This window comes from Chiloscyllium plagiosum, unplaced genomic scaffold, assembly GCF_037043375.1.
Source record: "Chiloscyllium plagiosum isolate Xiang-an unplaced genomic scaffold, Cpla_swu_hap1 HiC_scaffold_14, whole genome shotgun sequence".
In the NCBI taxonomy this organism is placed as follows: Eukaryota; Metazoa; Chordata; class Chondrichthyes; order Orectolobiformes; family Hemiscylliidae; genus Chiloscyllium; species Chiloscyllium plagiosum.
This window is the reverse complement of record NW_028270152.1, coordinates 8,242,229-8,260,616: the sequence shown is the minus strand read 5'-3', so window position 1 is coordinate 8,260,616 and position 18,388 is coordinate 8,242,229. Positions and strand designations below refer to the sequence as shown.

The window sequence follows — 18,388 nt, the reverse complement described above, 5'->3', positions numbered from 1 at the left end:
ATTCCCCTGTGTAGCTATGGAAGCTGAAAATGTCATAAGTTGCTGGATGAACTGTTTTTGGCACCTTCTTGTGTAGAAGTCTAGCCAACTTGGGACTAGCCTGGCACACCCTGGCCAAAAGGGCATTAATGTTGTAACTTACAAGCCTGGTTCCAGGGACGAGAAACCTCAGTAATGAGGAGAGATTGAAGAGGTTGGGCCTGGATGGAAAGACGTTGAGAGGGGATTTAGATGGAGGCTTTTAAATTTAGGGACAGGGTGGGTGAAGTTGAATTTTGGAAAAAATGTAGGGCTGATTTGTCCTCAGAGATCCTGTTGATATTGTCTCTTTACACTGTCAACATGTTCAACTGCACCAGGGAAACCCCACATACACACACTCACACACACACACATAGACACAAACACAGACATCCACAAACACAGAGACAAACACACAGTCCGCACACACGTGCACACACACACACACACGTACACACATACAAACAGACATACACACTCTGCACACACACACACACACACAGAGTCCACATACACACACACATATAAACTCTGTGCGTGCGCACACACACGCATGCACACACACAGAGTCCACACGTGTGCGCGCGCACGCGCGCACACACACATAAACTCTGCGCGTGCACACACACACAAACAGACACACACACACACTCTGCACACACACACAGAGTCCACACATGTGCACACACACACACACGAATTCTGCACGCGCACACACACACACAAACTCTGCACGCATGTACGTACGTACACACACACACACATAAACACGCACACACTGCCATCAGTGTGATAAAAAGGACTCACTCTCACAACCTTCCTGATGCTTCTGCATTTCTGGTGGTTCTGGACCAGAGTTCCCTCAGGAATGGTGAGAATGCTGGTACTCTTCAGGAATGCTTTGCATTTTGGGGAGGCGATACCTAATGGTATTATTGCTATACTATTCATTCAGGTATTCTGAGGACTCAGGTTCAAATCCTGCCATGGCAGATGGTAGAATTTGGATTCAATAAGAAATATCTGGAATTAAGAGTCTAACAATGACCATGAAACCATTGCTGATTGTTGGGAAAATCTATTGGTTGGCTAATGTCCTTTGGGGAAGGAAATCTGCCATCCTTACCTGATCTGATCTACATGTGACTCCAGACCCACAGCAATGTGGACGATTCTCAATTGCTTCCTGAAATAGCCTAGCAAGACAGTCAGTTCAAGGGCAATAAATGCTGGCTAGAGAGAGACAACCAAATCCCACAAGTGAATAAAAAATTCAAACAGAAAACTCCCAGGAGTCAGAGAGCAGAGCGGGAGCTTGGTTTCAGGTGCGTGTATGAGACCTGCCCAAGAGCAGCTGCTTTGTTGTCGGGTGATGAGTGCCTCATTAAAACATAGAGCATAGAACATTACAGTACAGTACAGGCCGTTCGGCTTTCGATGTTGCACCAACCTGTGAAACCAATCTGAAGCCCACCTAACCTACACTATTCCATTCTCGCCCATATACCTATCCAATGACCATTTAAATGCCCTTAATGTTGGCGAGTCTACTACTGTTGCAGGCAGTGCGTTCTATGCCCCTACTACTCTCTGAGTAAAGAAAGTACCTCTGATAGCTGTCCTATATCCATCACCCCTCAATTTAAAGCTATGTCGCCTCGTGCTAGTCATCACCATCCAAGGAAAAAGGCTCTCACTGTCCACCCTATATAACCCTCTGATTAACTTTATATGTCTCAATTAAGTCTCCTCTCAACCTTCTTCTTTCTAAGAAAAACAGCCTCAAGTCTCTCAGCCTTTCCTTGTAAGACTTTCCCTCCATACCAGGCAACATCCTGGTAAATCTCCTCTGAACCCTTTCCAAAGCTTCCACATCCTTCCTATAATGCGGTGACAAGAACGGTATGCAACACTCTAAGTGTGGCTGCACCAAAGTTTTGTACAGCTGCAGCATGATCTCATGGTTCCGAAACTCAATCCCTCTACCAGTAAAAGCTAACACATCGTATGCCTTCTTAACAACCCTATCAACCTGGGTGGCAACTTTCAAGGATCTATGTACCTGGACACTGAGCCCTCTCTACTCATCCACACTACCAAGAATCTTACCATTCACCCAGTTTCTGCTTTCCTGTTACTCTTTCCAAAGTGAATCACCTCATAGTTTTGCACATTAAACTCTATTTGCCACTGCTCAGCCCAGCTCTGTGGCTTACTTATGTCCTTCTGTAACCTACAACATCCATCGTCACTATCTACAACTTCACCGACCTTAGCGTCATCTGCAAATTTAATAACTCATCCTTCTATGCCCTTATCCAGGTCATTTATAAAAATGACAAACAACAGTGGACCCAAAACAGATCCTTGTGGCACACTACTAGTTACTGAACTCCAGGATGAACATTTCCCATCAACCACCACCCTCTTTCAGCTAGCCCATTTCTGATCCAAACCAGTAAATCACCCTCAATCCCATACCTCCATGGGGAATCTTATCAAACACCTCACTGAAATCCATACACAACACATCAACCACCTGTTTGGTTGCCTTCTCAAAGAACTCAATAAGGTTTGTGAGGCATGAGCTAACCTTCACAAAACCGTGACTATCCCTAATCAACTTATTCCGATCAAGAAGATTATAAATCCTATCTCTTATAATACTTTCCAATACTTTACCCACAACTGAAGTAAGGCTCACTGGTCTATAATTTCTAGGGTTGTCCCTACTCCTCTTCTTGAACAAGGGAACAACATTTGCTATCCTCCAGTCTTCTGGCACTACTCCTGTAGATAATGATATAAAGATTAAAGCCAAAGGCTCGGCAATCTCCTCCCTGGCTTCCCAGAGAATCCGAGGATAAATTCCATCTGGCCCAGAGGACTTATCTATTTTTACACTTTCCAGAATTGCTAACACCTCCTCCTTGTGAACCTCAATCCCATCTAGTCTAGCAGCCTGTATCTCTGTATTCTCCTCAACCACATTATCTTTTTCCTGTGTGAATATGGACGACAAGTATTTATTTCGTGCTTCCCTATCTCTTCTGACTCCATGCACAACTTCCCACTACTATCCTTGATTGGCCCTAATCTTTCTCCAGTCATTCTTTTATTCCTGATAAACCTATAGAAAACCTTAGGGTTTTTCTTGATCTTATCTAGCAAAGACGTCTCATGTGCCCTCCTGGCTCTTCTTAGCTCTCTCTTTAGGTGTCTCCTAGCTAACTTGTAACTCTCAAGTACCCTCACTGAGCATTCACATCTCATTGTAACATAAGCTTTCTTCTTCTTCTTGACAAAAGATTCAACTTCCCTTTAGTAATCCATGGCTCCTGCGCTTGACAACTTCCTCACTGCCTGACAGGTACATACTTATCAAGGAAACGCAGTAGCTGTTCCTTGAATAGGCTCCACATTTCAATTGTATCCATCCCCTGCAATTTCCTTCCCCATCCTATGCATCCTAAATCTTGCCTAATTGCATCGTAATTGCCTTTCCCCTAGGTATAACTCTTGCCTTGTGGTATATACCTATCGCTTTCCATCGCCTCCCAATCCAGTGCAACTTGAATTCAGTTTAATAAATCTGGAATGTAACACTATTCTCAGTCACGATGACCATGACACATATCATCACATCCCATTGGGGGAGCCCACTGGCCAGAGTCATTACAAAAGTTAAAGATGTTAAAAAGTACACACACTTCCGCAATTTACCTGTTTCTTAGACCAGGCTTGACAGGAAGCATAGGCCAGGTTTCTGTACTTAAAAAGAATGACAAACTCATCGACTCAAACGACAGATAAACCATGATGAACTATTGGTATATAACTCTACTAGTTAAAATTCTATCACCCTCATAATCGAGGCAATGGCTTAGTGGTATTATTGCCAGATTTAGTCTACAAGCTCAGTTTATGTTCTGGAGCACTGGGTTCAAATCCTACCACGGCAAGTCATGGAATTTGAATTCAGTAAAAAAAATCTAGAATTACAAGTCGAATGATGACCACTTGTTGGTTGTCAGAAAAACCCATCTGGATCCCTCATGTCCTTCCTTCCTTACCTGGTCTGGCCTACATGTAACTCCAGACCCACAGCAATGTGGCTCACTCTAGACTGCTCTTTGAAATGGCTGAGCAAGCCACTCAGTTCACAGGCAAGTGGGGATAAGTAGCAAATATTGGCCTGACCAATGATACTCCCAACCCCATCAATAAATAAAGATTGCTATTTTCTCTGACCACCTGACTCAATTCCCTTTTAGTGTGTGTCTTGTGGGATTCCTATGGATACATCTCCATAAGCCCATGAGGGCATTAGATGTCGTAATAGAAGCAGGCCATTCAGCCCATTGAGCCTGCTTCCCCATTTGGCTGATAGAGGCATAGAGTCATAGAGATGTACAGCATGGAAACAGACCCTTTGGTCCAACCCGTCCATGCCGACCAGATATCCCAACCCAATCTAGTCTCACCTGCCAGCACCTGGCCCATATCCCTCCAAACCCTTCTTATTCATATACCCATCCAAATGCCTCTTAAATGTTGCAATTGTACCAGCCTCCACCACATCCTCTGGCAGCTCATTCCATACACGTACCACCCTCTGTGTGAAAACGTTGCCCCTTAGGACTCTTTTATATCTTTCCCCTCTCACCCTAAACCTATGCCCTCTAGTTCTGGACTTTCCGACCCCAGGGAAAAGACTTTGCCTATTTTTCCTATCCATGCCCCTCATAGAACATAGAACATAGAACATAGAAGAATACAGCACAGTACAGGCCCTTTGGCCCTCGATGTTGCATCGATCCAAGCCCACCTAACCTACACTAGCCCACTATCCTCCATATGCCTATCCAATGCCCGCTTAAATGCCCATAAAGAAGGAGAGTCCACCACTGCTACTGGCAGGGCATTCCATGAACTCACGACTTGCTGAGTAAAGAATCTACCCCTAACATCTGTCCTATACCTACCACCCCTTAATTTAAAGCTATGCCCCCTCGTAATAGCTGACTCCATACGTGGAAAAAGGTTCTCACGGTCAACCCTATCTAAACCTCTAATCATCTTGTACACCTCTATCAAGTCACCCCTAAACTTTCTTTTCTCCAATGAAAACAGCCCCAAGTGCCTCAGCCTTTCCTCATACGATCTTCCTACCATACCAGGCAACATAACTTTGTAAACCTCTATAAGGTCACCCCTCAGCGTCCGACGCTCCAGGGAAAACAGCCCCAGCTTGTTCAGCCTCTCCCTGTAGCTCAGATCCTCCAACCCCGGCAACATCCTTGTAAATCTTTCTGAACCCTTTCAAGTTTCACAACATCTTTCTGATAGGAAGGAGACCAGAATTGCACGCAATATTCCAATAGTACCCTAACCAATGTCTTGTACAGCCGCAACATGACCTCCCAACTCATGTACTCAATACTCTGACCAATAAAGTAAAGCATATCAAATGCCTTCTTCACTATCCTATCTACCTGCAACTCCACTTTCAAGGAGCTATGAACCTGCACTCCAAGGTCACTTTGTTCAGCAACATTCCCTAGGACCTTACCATTAAGTGTATAGGTCCTGCTAAGATTTGCTTTCCCAAAATGCAGCACCTCGCATTTATCTGAATTAAACTCCATCTGCCACTTCTCACCATATTGGCCCATCTGGTCCAGGTCCTGTTGTAACCTGAGGTAACCCTCTTCGCTGTCCACCATACCTCCATTTTTGGTGTCATCTGCAAACTTACTAACTGTACCTCTTATGCTCGCATCCAAATCATTTATGTAAATGACAAAACGTAGAGGGCCCAGCACCGATCCTGTGGCACTCCACTGGTCACAGGCCTCCAGTCTGAAAAACAACCCTGCACTACCACCCTCTGTCTTCTATCTTTGAGCCAGTTGTGTATCCAAATGGCTAGTTCTCCCTGTATTCCATGAGATCTAACCTTGCTAATCAGTCTCCCATGGGAACTTGCCGAACGCCTTACTGAAGTCCATATAGATCACATCTACTGCTCTGCCCTCATCAATCTTCTTTGTTACTTCTTCAAAATACTCAATCAAATTTGTGAGGTATGATTTCCCATGCACAAAGCCATATTGACAATCCCAAATCAGTCCTTGCCTTTCCAAATACATGTACATCCTGTCCCTCAGGATTCCCTCCAACAACTTGCCCACCACCGACGTCAGGCTCACTGGTCTATAGGAGAAAGTGAGGTCTGCAGATGCTGGAGATCAGAGCTGAAAATGTGTTGCTGGAACAGCGCAGCAGGTTAGGCAGCATCCAGGGAACAGGAGAATCAACGTTTCGGGCATAAGCCTGAAGAAGGGCTTATGCCCGAAACGTCGATTTTCCTGTTCCCTGGATGCTGCCTGACCTGCTGCGCTGTTCCAGCAACACATTTTCATCACCGGTCTATAGTTCCCTGGCTTGTCTTTACCACCCTTCTTAAACAGTGGCACCACGTTAGCCAACCTCCAGTCTTCCGGCACCTCACCTGTGACTATTGATGATACAAATATCTCAGCAAGAGGCCCAGCAATCACTTCTCTAGCTTCCCACAGAGTTCTTGGGTATACCTGATCAGGTCCTGGGGATTTATCCACCTTTAACCGTTTCAACACATCCAGCACTTCCTCCTCTGTAATCTGGACATTTTGCAAGATGTCACCATCTATTTCCCTATAGTCTATATCTTCCATGTCCTTTTCCACAGTAAATACTGATGCAAAATATTCATTTAGTATCTCCCCCATTTTCTGTGGCTCCACACAAAGGCCGCCTTGCTGATCTTTGTGGGGCCCTATTCTCTCCCTAGTCACCCTTTTGTCCTTAATATATTTGTAAAAACCCTTTGGATTCTCCTTAATTCTATTTGCCAAGGCTATCTCATGTCCCCATTTCGCCCTCCTGATTTCCCTCTTAAGTATACTCCTACATTCTTTATATCCTTCTAAGGATTCACTTGATCTATCTTGTCTACCTGACATATGCTTCCTTTTTTTTCCTTAACCAAACGCTCAATTTCTTTAGTCATCCAGCATTCCCTATACCTACCAGCCTTCCCTTTCACCCTGACAGGAATATACGTTCTTTGGATTTCTGAAGGCTTCTCATTTTCCAGCCGTCCCTTTACCTGCGAACATCTGCCCATAATCAGCTTTTGAAAGATCTTGCCTAATACTGTCAAAATTGGCCTTTCTCCAATTTAGAACTTCAACTCTTAGATCTGGTCTATCCTTTTCCATCACTCCCCCACTGACACCTCAGTCACCTGCCCTGCCTTATTTCCCAAGAGTAGGTCAAGATTTACACCTTCTCTAGTAGGTACATCCACATACTGAATCCGAAAATTGTCTTGTACACACTTAAGAAATTCCTCTCCATCTAAACCCTTAACACTATGGCAGTCCCAGTCGATGTTTGGAAAGTTAAAATCCCCTACCATAACTACCCTATTATTCTTACAGATAACTGAGATTTCCTTACAAATTTGTTTCTCAATTTCCCTCTATGACGGGATCTATAATACAATCCCAATAAGGTAATCATCCCTTTCTTATTTCTCAGTTCCACCCATTTAACTTCCCTGAATGTATTTCCAGGATTATCCTCCCTCAGCACAGCTGTAATGCTGTCCCTTATCAAAAACACCACTCCCCCTCCTCTTTTGCCTCCCTTCCTGTCCTTCCTGTAGCATTTGTATCCTGGAACATTCAGCTGCCAGTCCTGCCCATCCCTGAGCCATGTTTCTGTAATTGCTATGATATCCCAGTCCCATGTTCCTAACCATGCCCTGAGTTCATCTGCCTTCCCAGTTAGGCCTCTTGCATTGAAATAAGTGCAGTTTAATTTATCAGTCCTACCTTGTCCCTGCCTGCCCTGACTGTTTGACTCGCCTGTGTTCTCAACTGTACCAGTCTCAGATTGGAATCTTTCCTCACTATCTCCCTAGGTCCCACCCCCCACCTTACTAGTTTATATTCTCCCAAGCAGTTCTAGCCCAATTTCCCTGCCAGTCTATTAGTCCGCTTCCAATTTAGGTGCAATCCATCCTTCTTGTACAGGTCACTTCTACCCCAGAAGAGATTCCAATGATCCAAAAATGTGAATCCTTCTCCCATACACCAGCTCCTCAGCCATGCATTCATCTGCTCTATCCTCCTATTCCTGCCCTCTCTAGCTCATAGCACTGGGAATAATCCCGATATTACTAGTCTTGAGGACCTCCTTTTTCAATTCCCGCCTAACTCTCTGTAATCTCCCTTCAGAATCTGATCCTTTTCCCTTCCAATGTTGTTGGTTCCAATGTGTACAATGACCTTCTGCTGGCCCCTCTCCCCCTTGAGAACATTCTGCACCCACTGAGACATCCTTGATCCTGGCACCAGGGAGGTAATACACCATTCTGATTTTGCCTGCTGGCCACAGAAACATCTATCTGTGCCTCAGACTAGAGGCACAGATCGATTGCTTGGAACCCGACGCACCCCTCATTACATTACAGCTAGTCTCAGTACCAGAGACTTGGCATTCCCCTGAGAATCCATCACCCCCTACATTTTCCAAAACAGCATCCTAGTTTGAAATGGGGATAGCCACAGAAGAATCCTGCACTACCTGCCTACCTCTCTTACCTTTCCTGGAGTTAACTGATCTAAGTGACTGTATCTGCGACATTTCCCCCCTTCTATAACTGCCATCCATCACACCCCCTTGCTCTTGTAAATTCCTCATTGCCTCTAACTGTCTCTCCAACTGATCCATTTGTCCCACCGATATTGTTGGTACCACCAAGGACAAAGCCTACTGGATCTCTCCTCTCTGCTTCCATGTTCCTCTCCAGCCCCAAGATGTCCTTAACCCTGGCACTCGACAAACCATTCTTGCTCACAGCTGTCGAGGACAGGCTCTATCACCCTGATTATAGTAAACGAAAACTGAGAGAACTGCGGATGCTATCAATCAGAAACCAATCAGAAATGTTCTGAGGAAGGGTCACTGGACTCAAAACATTAACTCTGATTTCTGTCCACAGATGCAGCCAGACCTGCTGTGCTTTTCCAGCAATTTCTGTTTTTGGCCCTAATTATAGTGTTCCCAACCCAAAACACATTCCTAACTCCTCTCCCCCACTTGAATGGCTCCCTGTAACACGGTGCTGTGGTTAGTTTGCTCACTGTCCCTGCAGTCCCTGCTCTCACCCGCACAGCTCAGCAGTTGCACAAACCCAGGGTTCTGAACACAACCTCCCCAGGGCTCCCTATACCTGCCTCACCTGTAGCCACATCCTCCTGTCCTGATAACCCCACAGCCCTCACTCTAGCCAATTTCTACTGAACAATCTGTACCATACTTCCTCTCTCTCCCCCTGACATTATGATATTTCACAAGTCCTTCAATTGGCTGTGCCCTAAGGTTTTCAAAGGCATGATGGTGTGGTAATGCCATCACCTCTGGGCTAGTAGGCCTTGGTTCATAGCACCCCCATGCCCTGATTGATTAGAAGCATTTTTTAAATGTATAATTCCTCCCTTTTTAAATGGTTGAGGGTGAAATTCACACAGGGCATCATGGAGAGAAAGGCTCATTTCACAACAGAGTGTCATTCAGTGAGATGAAGATGACAGACACTGAGGTTGAATCTAACCTGGGCGCAGTTTGTGGTGACCAGTATCTGCAAAACAGGAATTTTCCGTCGGCGTTAACGAAGTGGTCCAAATTTCGATACAGCAGACCTTGTGGAGTTTTCCGATTTTCAAATTCGCGCATTCTTGATTGGAAGCACCAACAGCAGGAATACATCTCCCAGGACTCTGTGTGTGTGTGTGTGTGAGAGAGAGAGAGTGACGGGGACAAGGTGGGATAGGGTGCTGGTCACTTTGAGGGATTGGGAAAAAGTGAAGTTTGGGGTCATAATAGTGACGGTCACAGCACTCTCTGGGAGAGGGGCCCCATCTTTCCACAGAGAGAAGGGATGGAGATCGGGGCTGGGGAGAGGAAGGGCGTTCCTAATGACCAGGACAGAACCCACCACCGAGCTTAAATCAATACACCTAACGGCCCGTGAAACAATGAGAGAGCCCCCCACCCCCGGGGGGTGCTGGAACCGCTTCATTCGGATCAAGGTTCCTCTGCATTCAGTCAGTTCGCCGTTTGTTGTATACAAACCCCCCTGCAAGTCATTTTTTTTCTCTCTAAGGACTACACTTCCTCCTCAGTTACAGGGTACCAGATCTATTGCATTACCATTATTTTTTGCAGAAGTGTTCTTTAATTTCTGACAGAGGATCTGGCAAGGCTTTTTTTGTGAGACTCAGCAGGTCTGGCAGCATCTGTGGAGAGAGAAAGCAGAGTTAATGTCTCTGGGGTGCAGTGACCTACCTGATTCCAACTGAGGTTATGAAGGTCACTGATTAACTCTGAAACGTTAACTCTGTTTCTCTCTCCACAGATGCTGGCAGACCTGTTGAGTTTTTCCAGTAACCCCTGGCTTTGTTTCAGATTTCCACAGTATTTTACCTTTTTTGTAGATACTTTTAATCATCACAGTTCCGGGATGTTATTAAGTCTGTGTCAGAAGTCACAGGACACCAGGTTATAGTCCAACAGATTTATTTGAAATCACAAGCTTTCAGAGCGCTGCCCCTTCATCATGTGAAGTGGAGGGAAGTGCACAGACACAGAATTTATAGGCAGAGGGATAATTCCAGGTAATTAAGTGTTTGTCTCTAGCATCATCTTATTTTTGATTTTTTGTAGTTATCTCTCTGCCTCAGTTAATCGGATTATAGGTCATCCCTTCACTTGCTCTTCAGCTGTTGACGCTCTACTCACACTGCCTCTCACTTTTGATCACCTTTAGAGATTTCTTATTCAGACTGTCAACACACCACTCACACCATTTGTACTATCTTTTGACACTCTTATGCGTGGAATTATCTTGCAACGAGCTCTCCGCCAATAAATTCTGTGCCTGTGCACTTCCCTCCACTTCACCTGATGAAGCAGCAGAGTTTCGAAAACTTGTGATTTCAAATAAACCTGTTGGACTATAACCTGGTGTTGTGTGAACTCTGACCTTGCCCACCCCAGTCCAACACCGGCTCCTCCATGTCATTTTGTCTGTGGGGGAGGCAATGGCGGACTGGTATTATTGCTAGACTGCTAATCCCAAAACTCAGCTCATGTTCTGAGGACCTGTGTTTGAATCCTGCTGTGGCAGGCATTGGAATTTGAATTCAATAAAATCGATCTGGAATTAAGAATCAAATGATGACCGTGAAGTCATTATCAATTGCCGGGAAAAGCTCATCTGATTCACTAATGACCTTCAGGGAAGAAAATCTACCATCCTCACCCGGTCTGGCCTACATGTGACTCCAGACCCAAGCAATGTGGTTGACTCTCAATGCCCTCTGAAACAGTTCTAGTAAGCCACTCAGTTCAAGGGCACCTCGGGGTGGGCAATAAATGCTGGCTAGCCAGAGACACCCATGACCCACAAGTGAACCAAATAAAAAAGATGACATGCTTTGGAGCAGATAGGACTTGGACCCAGGTCTTCCCTGGCTCAGAGTTAGGGACACAACAAGAGCCCTCTTCTCTGTTATTGTGTGGGATAAGTGGGCATTTTTCTGTCATGTTTACATCATGCCTGTAAAGACCTTAGGATACAATCAACAAAGGACTTCCGAAGATTCATAATGATGAAAACACTACAATCAATTTGCACCCAGCAAGCTCACTCCAACTGCATTGAGCTAAAGATCATCTCAGCTGGTTGTCTCTGAGTCATAGGCTCTGGCTTGAAGTCCCAGCCCAGGCCTTAAGCACCAAACTGAAGGCTGACAGTGCAGTGCAGTGCCAGGGGAGTGCTGCACTGTCGGAGGTGCTGACATTAAATCGAGGTCCTAGCTGATTGCGCAATTGGATGCAAACGATCCCATGGCACAATTTTGAATTACAGCAGAAGTGCAATCCCTGGTGATCTGGGCAATATTTATCCGTCAATCAAGATTACAAGGAAATCTGTTCTGAGGAAGGGTCACTCTACCCGAAACGTTAACTCTGATTTCTCTCCACAGATGCTGCCAGACTTGCTGAATTTTTCCAGCAATTTCTATTTTCATCACAAGGAAAAGCTTAACAAGAGAAAAGAAAAACTCTTAAGCTGTTAATCCACTTTCCAGTCTGTCTTAGAACCCTGGACAATAAGTAAAGATGAGAAATAGAGACCTTTGAAATGTGAATGCAAGGAATCATGTCATATACAGACCGTCATGCAAATGAAATTGCAAGAGCAAAGTTATCTCTAAAAAGTGACACGCAGGAAGTAAATGTCAGAATTCTGGCCATGTGATCAGAACTGGAAATCTGCCACAATCTCTGCTTAAGGTCAATGTGGAAGGCAGCCACAAAGAGGGGTCGACCTGGGCAAAGTTGGATGGTACATTTCGCGGAGTGATAGCAGGTGAGTGAGAGGGAAGCTGTGAGGATGGCATAAGGCAGGTGAGTGTTGATGTATCAGATCTCCCGGCAGGAGGATTCACATTCAGCACAAGCAGTCACATCGCGACCATCAGATTATGTGGTTCTGGTCACACTGCTGCTTGTGCAAAACTTGCTGCATTCAACTGTTTACAACAATCTCACAAGATGACATTTCACTGGCTCCAGTGCTCTGAGGCTTTCAGTCATCAGGAGGAAGTGTTGGATAAATGTGGTTTCTTTAATGTATGTTGTAGATGGGGTTAGAATACAGGAGCTGTATAAGGTTTTAGTCAGACCGTATTGGAATTTAAGGGAATCAATGGCCTAATGGTATTATCGCTGGACTGTTAATTCAGAAACCCAGATAATGCTCTGGAGAGTGGAGATTAGAGTGGTGCTGGAAAAGCACAGCAGGTCAGGCAGCATCCGAAGAGCAGGAAAATCGACGTTTCAGGCAAAAGTCCTTCATCAGGAATGACGAAGGGCTTTTGCCCGAAACATTGATTTTCCTGCTCCTCAGATGCTGCCTGACCTGCTGTGCTTTTCCAGCACCCACTCTAATCTACACTCTGATTTCCAGCATCTGCAGTCCTCACTTTCGCCTAATGCTCTGGGGACCTGAGTTCAAATCCTGCCATGGCAGATGGTGGCGTTGGAATTCTTTAAAAGTCTGGAATTAAGCGTCGAAAAATGACCATGAGTTGATTGTTGGAAAAAACCATCTGGATCACTTGTGCCCTTTAAGGAAGGAAACTGCTATCCTTACCCAGTCTGGCCTACATGTGACTCCAGACCAGATAGCAATGTGGTTGACTCTTAATTGCCCTCTGGGATGGGCAATGATGCCCTCATCCCATGAATGAATAATAAAAACAATTGTGAGCAGTTTTAAGCTCCATATCCAAGTCTATGTTGGTCTTGGAGGGTGTCCAGAGGAGGGTCACAATACTGAACCTCAGGATGAAGAGCTTGAGGAACCGTTGAAGACTCTGGGTCTTCACTTGATGGAGTTTGAAAGGATCTGCTTGGAACTCACAGGATACTGAGAGACCTGGATAGAGTGGATTTGGAGAGACGAGGACCCAAGGGCACAGCCTCAGTGTGAGGGGATGACCCGTTAGATTTGAGAGGAGGAGGAATTTCTTCAGCCAGAGGGTGGTGTCTCTTTGGAACTCATTGCAATAGAGGGCTATGGAGGTCAAGTCAATGAGTGTATTTAATACAGGGATAAGTAGGTTCCTGATTAGTAAAAGGATCCTGGATTATGGAGAGAATGTAGTAGAATAGGGTTGAGAAACATGATCAAATGGTGAAGAGACTTGATGGGCCAAATGGTATAATTCTGCCCCTATATTTTATGATAAAGGGATAAATATCCATAGAAGTCTGAGGAGAAACCCCCTACATCCCTACCCACCCTCCTTCTTCCAAAGAGTCCTGTGGAATTTTTATGTTCACCTGAGATCGAGACAGCTATTTCCCTGATGATTTGGGACTTTATTAGGATAGCATAGATTAAAGCAAGTAATCCTTTGTTCAACCCCACCCCCTCAGTGTGGCAAAGTAAACCCAGAATGTGTAGCCACAGGAGCCAAGGCAAATACTGCGGCAGAGGGCAATGAGATGCTATCTATCTGATGCTAAAGGGGATTGACAAAGTAAGTGTAGAGAGGATGTTTCCTTATCTGAGGTAATGTAGAATAAGAGGTGGCAGATGAAAACAGAGATGAAGAGGAAGTACTTCTCTCAAAGGGTTGCGAATCTGTAGAATTCAGTCCCCCAGAATATGGTGGATGCCGGGACATCGAGCAAATTTAAGGAGTAAATTAAATTTAATCCCAGTGAGTTATTGGTTGAAGAGTTATGGAGAGCGAGCAGGAAAATGGAGTTTTAGGTCGAGATGAGCTCAGCCAGGATTGTAAATGGTGGAGCAGGCTCGAGGGGCAAAATGGCCTACTCCTGCTCTTAGTTCCAATAAAGGTGGAAGCTAAGATCTGTATGCAGACCTCTCTCACCAGCTAAGGACTGAGGGAAGGGCTGTGGATTACAGTAGATATGAGTTCCCGTGTCTTCCTCCTTTTGTGAAAATAGACAATGTTTAAGCTCTCACACCAATACTGGTGGTACAGTTATAGGAAGGATAGTATTAAGCTGGAGAGGGTTCAGAAGAGATTTACCAGGATGTTGCTGGGTATGGAAGGTTTGAGTTATAAAGAAAGGCTGGACAGGCTGAGACTTTTTCCACTGGAGTGTAGGAATTTGAGAGATAACCCTAGAGAAGTTTATAAAATAATGAAGGGTATAGATAGAGTTAACGGTAGGTATCTTTTCCCTAGAATGGGGGAGTTCAAGACTGTGGGCACATTTTTCAGGTGAGGGGAGAGAAATTTAAAAACAACATGAGGGACAAATTGTTTACACAAAGGGTGGTTCGTGTGTGGAATGAACCTCCTGAGGAAGTGGTGGATGCGGGTACAATTACAAAATTTAAAAGTACATGAATGGAAAATGTTTGGAGGAATATGGGTCAGGAGCAGGCAGGTGGGAGTCATTTAGTCTGGGATTATGTTCGGCTTGGACTGATTGGACCGCAATATTCCCATGCTGTGTGACTCGGTGACTATCTGACACAGAATGACTGGCATGAGTATAAACATGTTCTCTCAACTTAAAAAGAGAACTGAAACAGGCATGATGGTGTGCTCAAGGAAATAGAGGATAATGTAGGAGAGATGCAGGATGAGGAAGATCTTGATTTGAGCTAGGTATTAGTTATTATCAAATTTTTCCCTACTATATGTCCCAGTGTAGTTGCAGAGAGAATTCATGGCTGTTGCATCTGGTCAGGTCAGAAAGAGGGAAAGGGTGCAGATGAGGTGGAGAGGGTGGGCGGGAATGGGGTGGTGGGAAGTGGGGTGAATACGGTAACTTTGCAAGTTTTAAAAGCCTCTTTCTGATAGGGCTCCAGCCATCAGTCCACAACTCACCGGGTGTTTGCACCAGTTAAGCGATGGGTTAGAATGCATTCATCACAGTCTGAGGGGCAATTCTGTAATCAATGTCTTCTCTGATCATCTTCTCGGAGGGTCCGTGTATGTGGTTGGTGTGCTGACATATTGACACCTGGTTCCAGAGACCATTCAGTTCACAGTGCAGTAATAGTAAAATAAAGAGAAAGTCCATAATAACCTCTGGAGATATTCAGAAAAGGCAAGAGTAGGACCTACTGAGGACTCCTCACCAATAGAGTTGTGGATTACTTAAAATCAAAGAAAGGCATTCAAATTCATTGTTTCCACTGCAATCAGCTGTGTCCCTACCCCAACGACTGCCATCGTAAACATGGAGGGAAGAGGCTGAACAGAAAGCACAAGGCCCATTTCCTCCCTCTAAAGGACATAGGAGTGTACAGCACAGTACAGGCCCTTCATCCCTCGACAGACCTTTGATCCTACTCTAAGATTAGACTAACCTACATACCCTTCATTGCACTATCATCCATGTGCCTAATGTATCTGATTCTATGACCACCACTGGCAGTGCATTCCACATACCCACCTCTTTCTGTGAAAAGAACTGAAGTTTTGAGACAATTGAAATATTTGGGCAGAGTCAAAAAAAGACAGCAAAATAATTTTCTTTTACATCAATGTTTAAAATATCAAAAGAAACACTTAATTTCTTAAAGTGTACAAAATTAGGACAAGATACTGTAAACCACAGAATCACAGAGTTGTTATGATGCGGAAGGAGGTGATTTGGCCATCATGCCTGTGCTGGTCCTGTCACTCAGTGCCATCTCCTGCCTTTTCCCCCATATCCCTACACACCATTTCTATCCAAGTAACCATCCAAAGCCCCTCTTGAATGTCTCAATTGAACCTGACCCCACCACATTTCCAGGCAATGGGTTCCATACTTTGGCTCCTCACTGTGTGAACAAGATTCTCGCACATCATCCTTGCTTTTTTTTTAACAGATTAATTTAAACCTATGATTTCTCTCTGTTGTTCATTTTATAAATGGGAACAGTTTCTCCCTCTCTGCTCTACCCAGACCACGTGTCATTTTGAGAACCTTAATCAAATCACCTCTCCACCATTTTCAATGTTTTGCCTTAGTCCCTTTTATGGCCAGTGAAGAGTTAATTCTTTATTTTACTATGTATGTTCCAAATTGCTAAGTGTGGGGTATTGAAATGACTAATTTTTTAATTCCTAAATTTACAGATATGACTGGACGTTATTAACTCATTGTGCCTCTCACCAGAGCCACAGTGGATTTTGTTTCTTGTGTTTTTAAACATGTTTCAAAAACCGCCTATACACTGAAACCATAGTCAGGGGGCCCAGCAGAATCAAGAACATACCTATGGAGATCAAATTTGGACTCAAGGCTTTGTCCTTCAGATACCTGTGCTTGACTAGTCAGGCTGGCTTCCACCTTCTGAGACAAAGTGTTTGCAAATGGAAATGTGAAAGTTTGACTTGAACTGACTGTGACCACTTGTGTCGACAATATAAAAGCACGATTTAAAACCAATAAGACATAATTATTTCTGAAATTAGGATTGCTGAAATAACTTGACAAACTTTGCAATTTCAAACACCCAAAGGGAAATTTTCCTGAAGTTTGAAGGGGACAAACAAATCTAAAAGTTAAAGTTTTAACTTAAAACACAAGTTAGTGGAGGTTCTAATCTGTCAAAATCGTTTGGGAAGAAATAACTTGATGACTAACAAAATCTGTCTCCCACTCTATTTTGATTTAGTCCCCACCTTCTCCTTCACTGTTTCACATAAACGTTGCTCACTCTGAACTCTGTTTGTCACTGTTTCATTGGCCACATGGTGGTGGAACATTAATAAAGTTACTTTGACTTGGTATTTTCACTGTGTCTTGCACCTACGTGCACACACACATAGATGCTGGAGATTATAAGCACTATTGCTGTATGGCAGCAACGTAGGGGGAAAGAAAAAGAAAATATACAACCAGGGGTTAAAATAAAACAAAATCTGTCAGCCCAACACCACTATTGGTACTTTCTGTAAAGTAAACTCATGAGTTTTATTGAACTTAGGATAATTTTAAAAGAAGGAAAAGTCAACCATAAGCTAACTTGATACTTTTGAGAATTTATTTTTAAGAAAGAACAAAGAAGCAGAATTTGGTCATGTCAGGAACCACACCGTAATAAAAATAAAATACTGCAGATGCTGGAAATCTGAAATAAATGCAGAGAGAAAAGTCAAACTGGACTCAAAATATTAATTGTTTCTCTCTTCACAGGTGCTGCCAGACCTGTTGAGTTTCTCCAGCATTCTCTGTGTTTGTACCTAACAGTAATGTTTGATTTCTGTTTTAGAATTATTACAAAAGTATATTTTTTAGCTGGACAATAAGTTTTCTTCAGAACTTCTGAATCTGATAGAATGGTAATGAATGAGATTCCCACAGTTAAGAATTAGATTGCAAGAAGTCAATAGGAATATTTCGTTCTCAAATTGGGATCCCTTTAAACATTTTGTTATTTCCTGTGTAGCATGAGATCTGATGTAAGAGAACCTTTTTCCACGTATGGAGTCAGCTATTACGAGGGGGCATAGCTTTAAATTAAGGGGTGGTGAGGTATAGGACAGATGTTAGGGGTAGATTCTTTACTCAGCGAGTCGTGAGTTCATGGAATGCCCTGCCAGTAGCAGTGGTGGACTCTCCCTCTTTATGGGCATTTAAACGGGCATTGGATAGGCATATGGAGGATAGTGGGCTAGTGTAGGTTAGGTGGGCTTGGATCGGCGCAACATTGAGGGCCAAAGGGCCTGTACTGCGCTGTATTTTTCTATGTTCTATGTTC

General features: G+C 44.1%; 1 pseudogene; it reads right to left on the bottom strand.

Annotated features, from left to right (window-relative positions):
• Window positions 1-9,789, bottom strand: part of LOC122559236 (monoglyceride lipase-like) — a 53,443-nt pseudogene extending 43,654 nt beyond the window's left edge.
• Window positions 9,790-18,388: the final 8,599 nt, after the last annotated feature.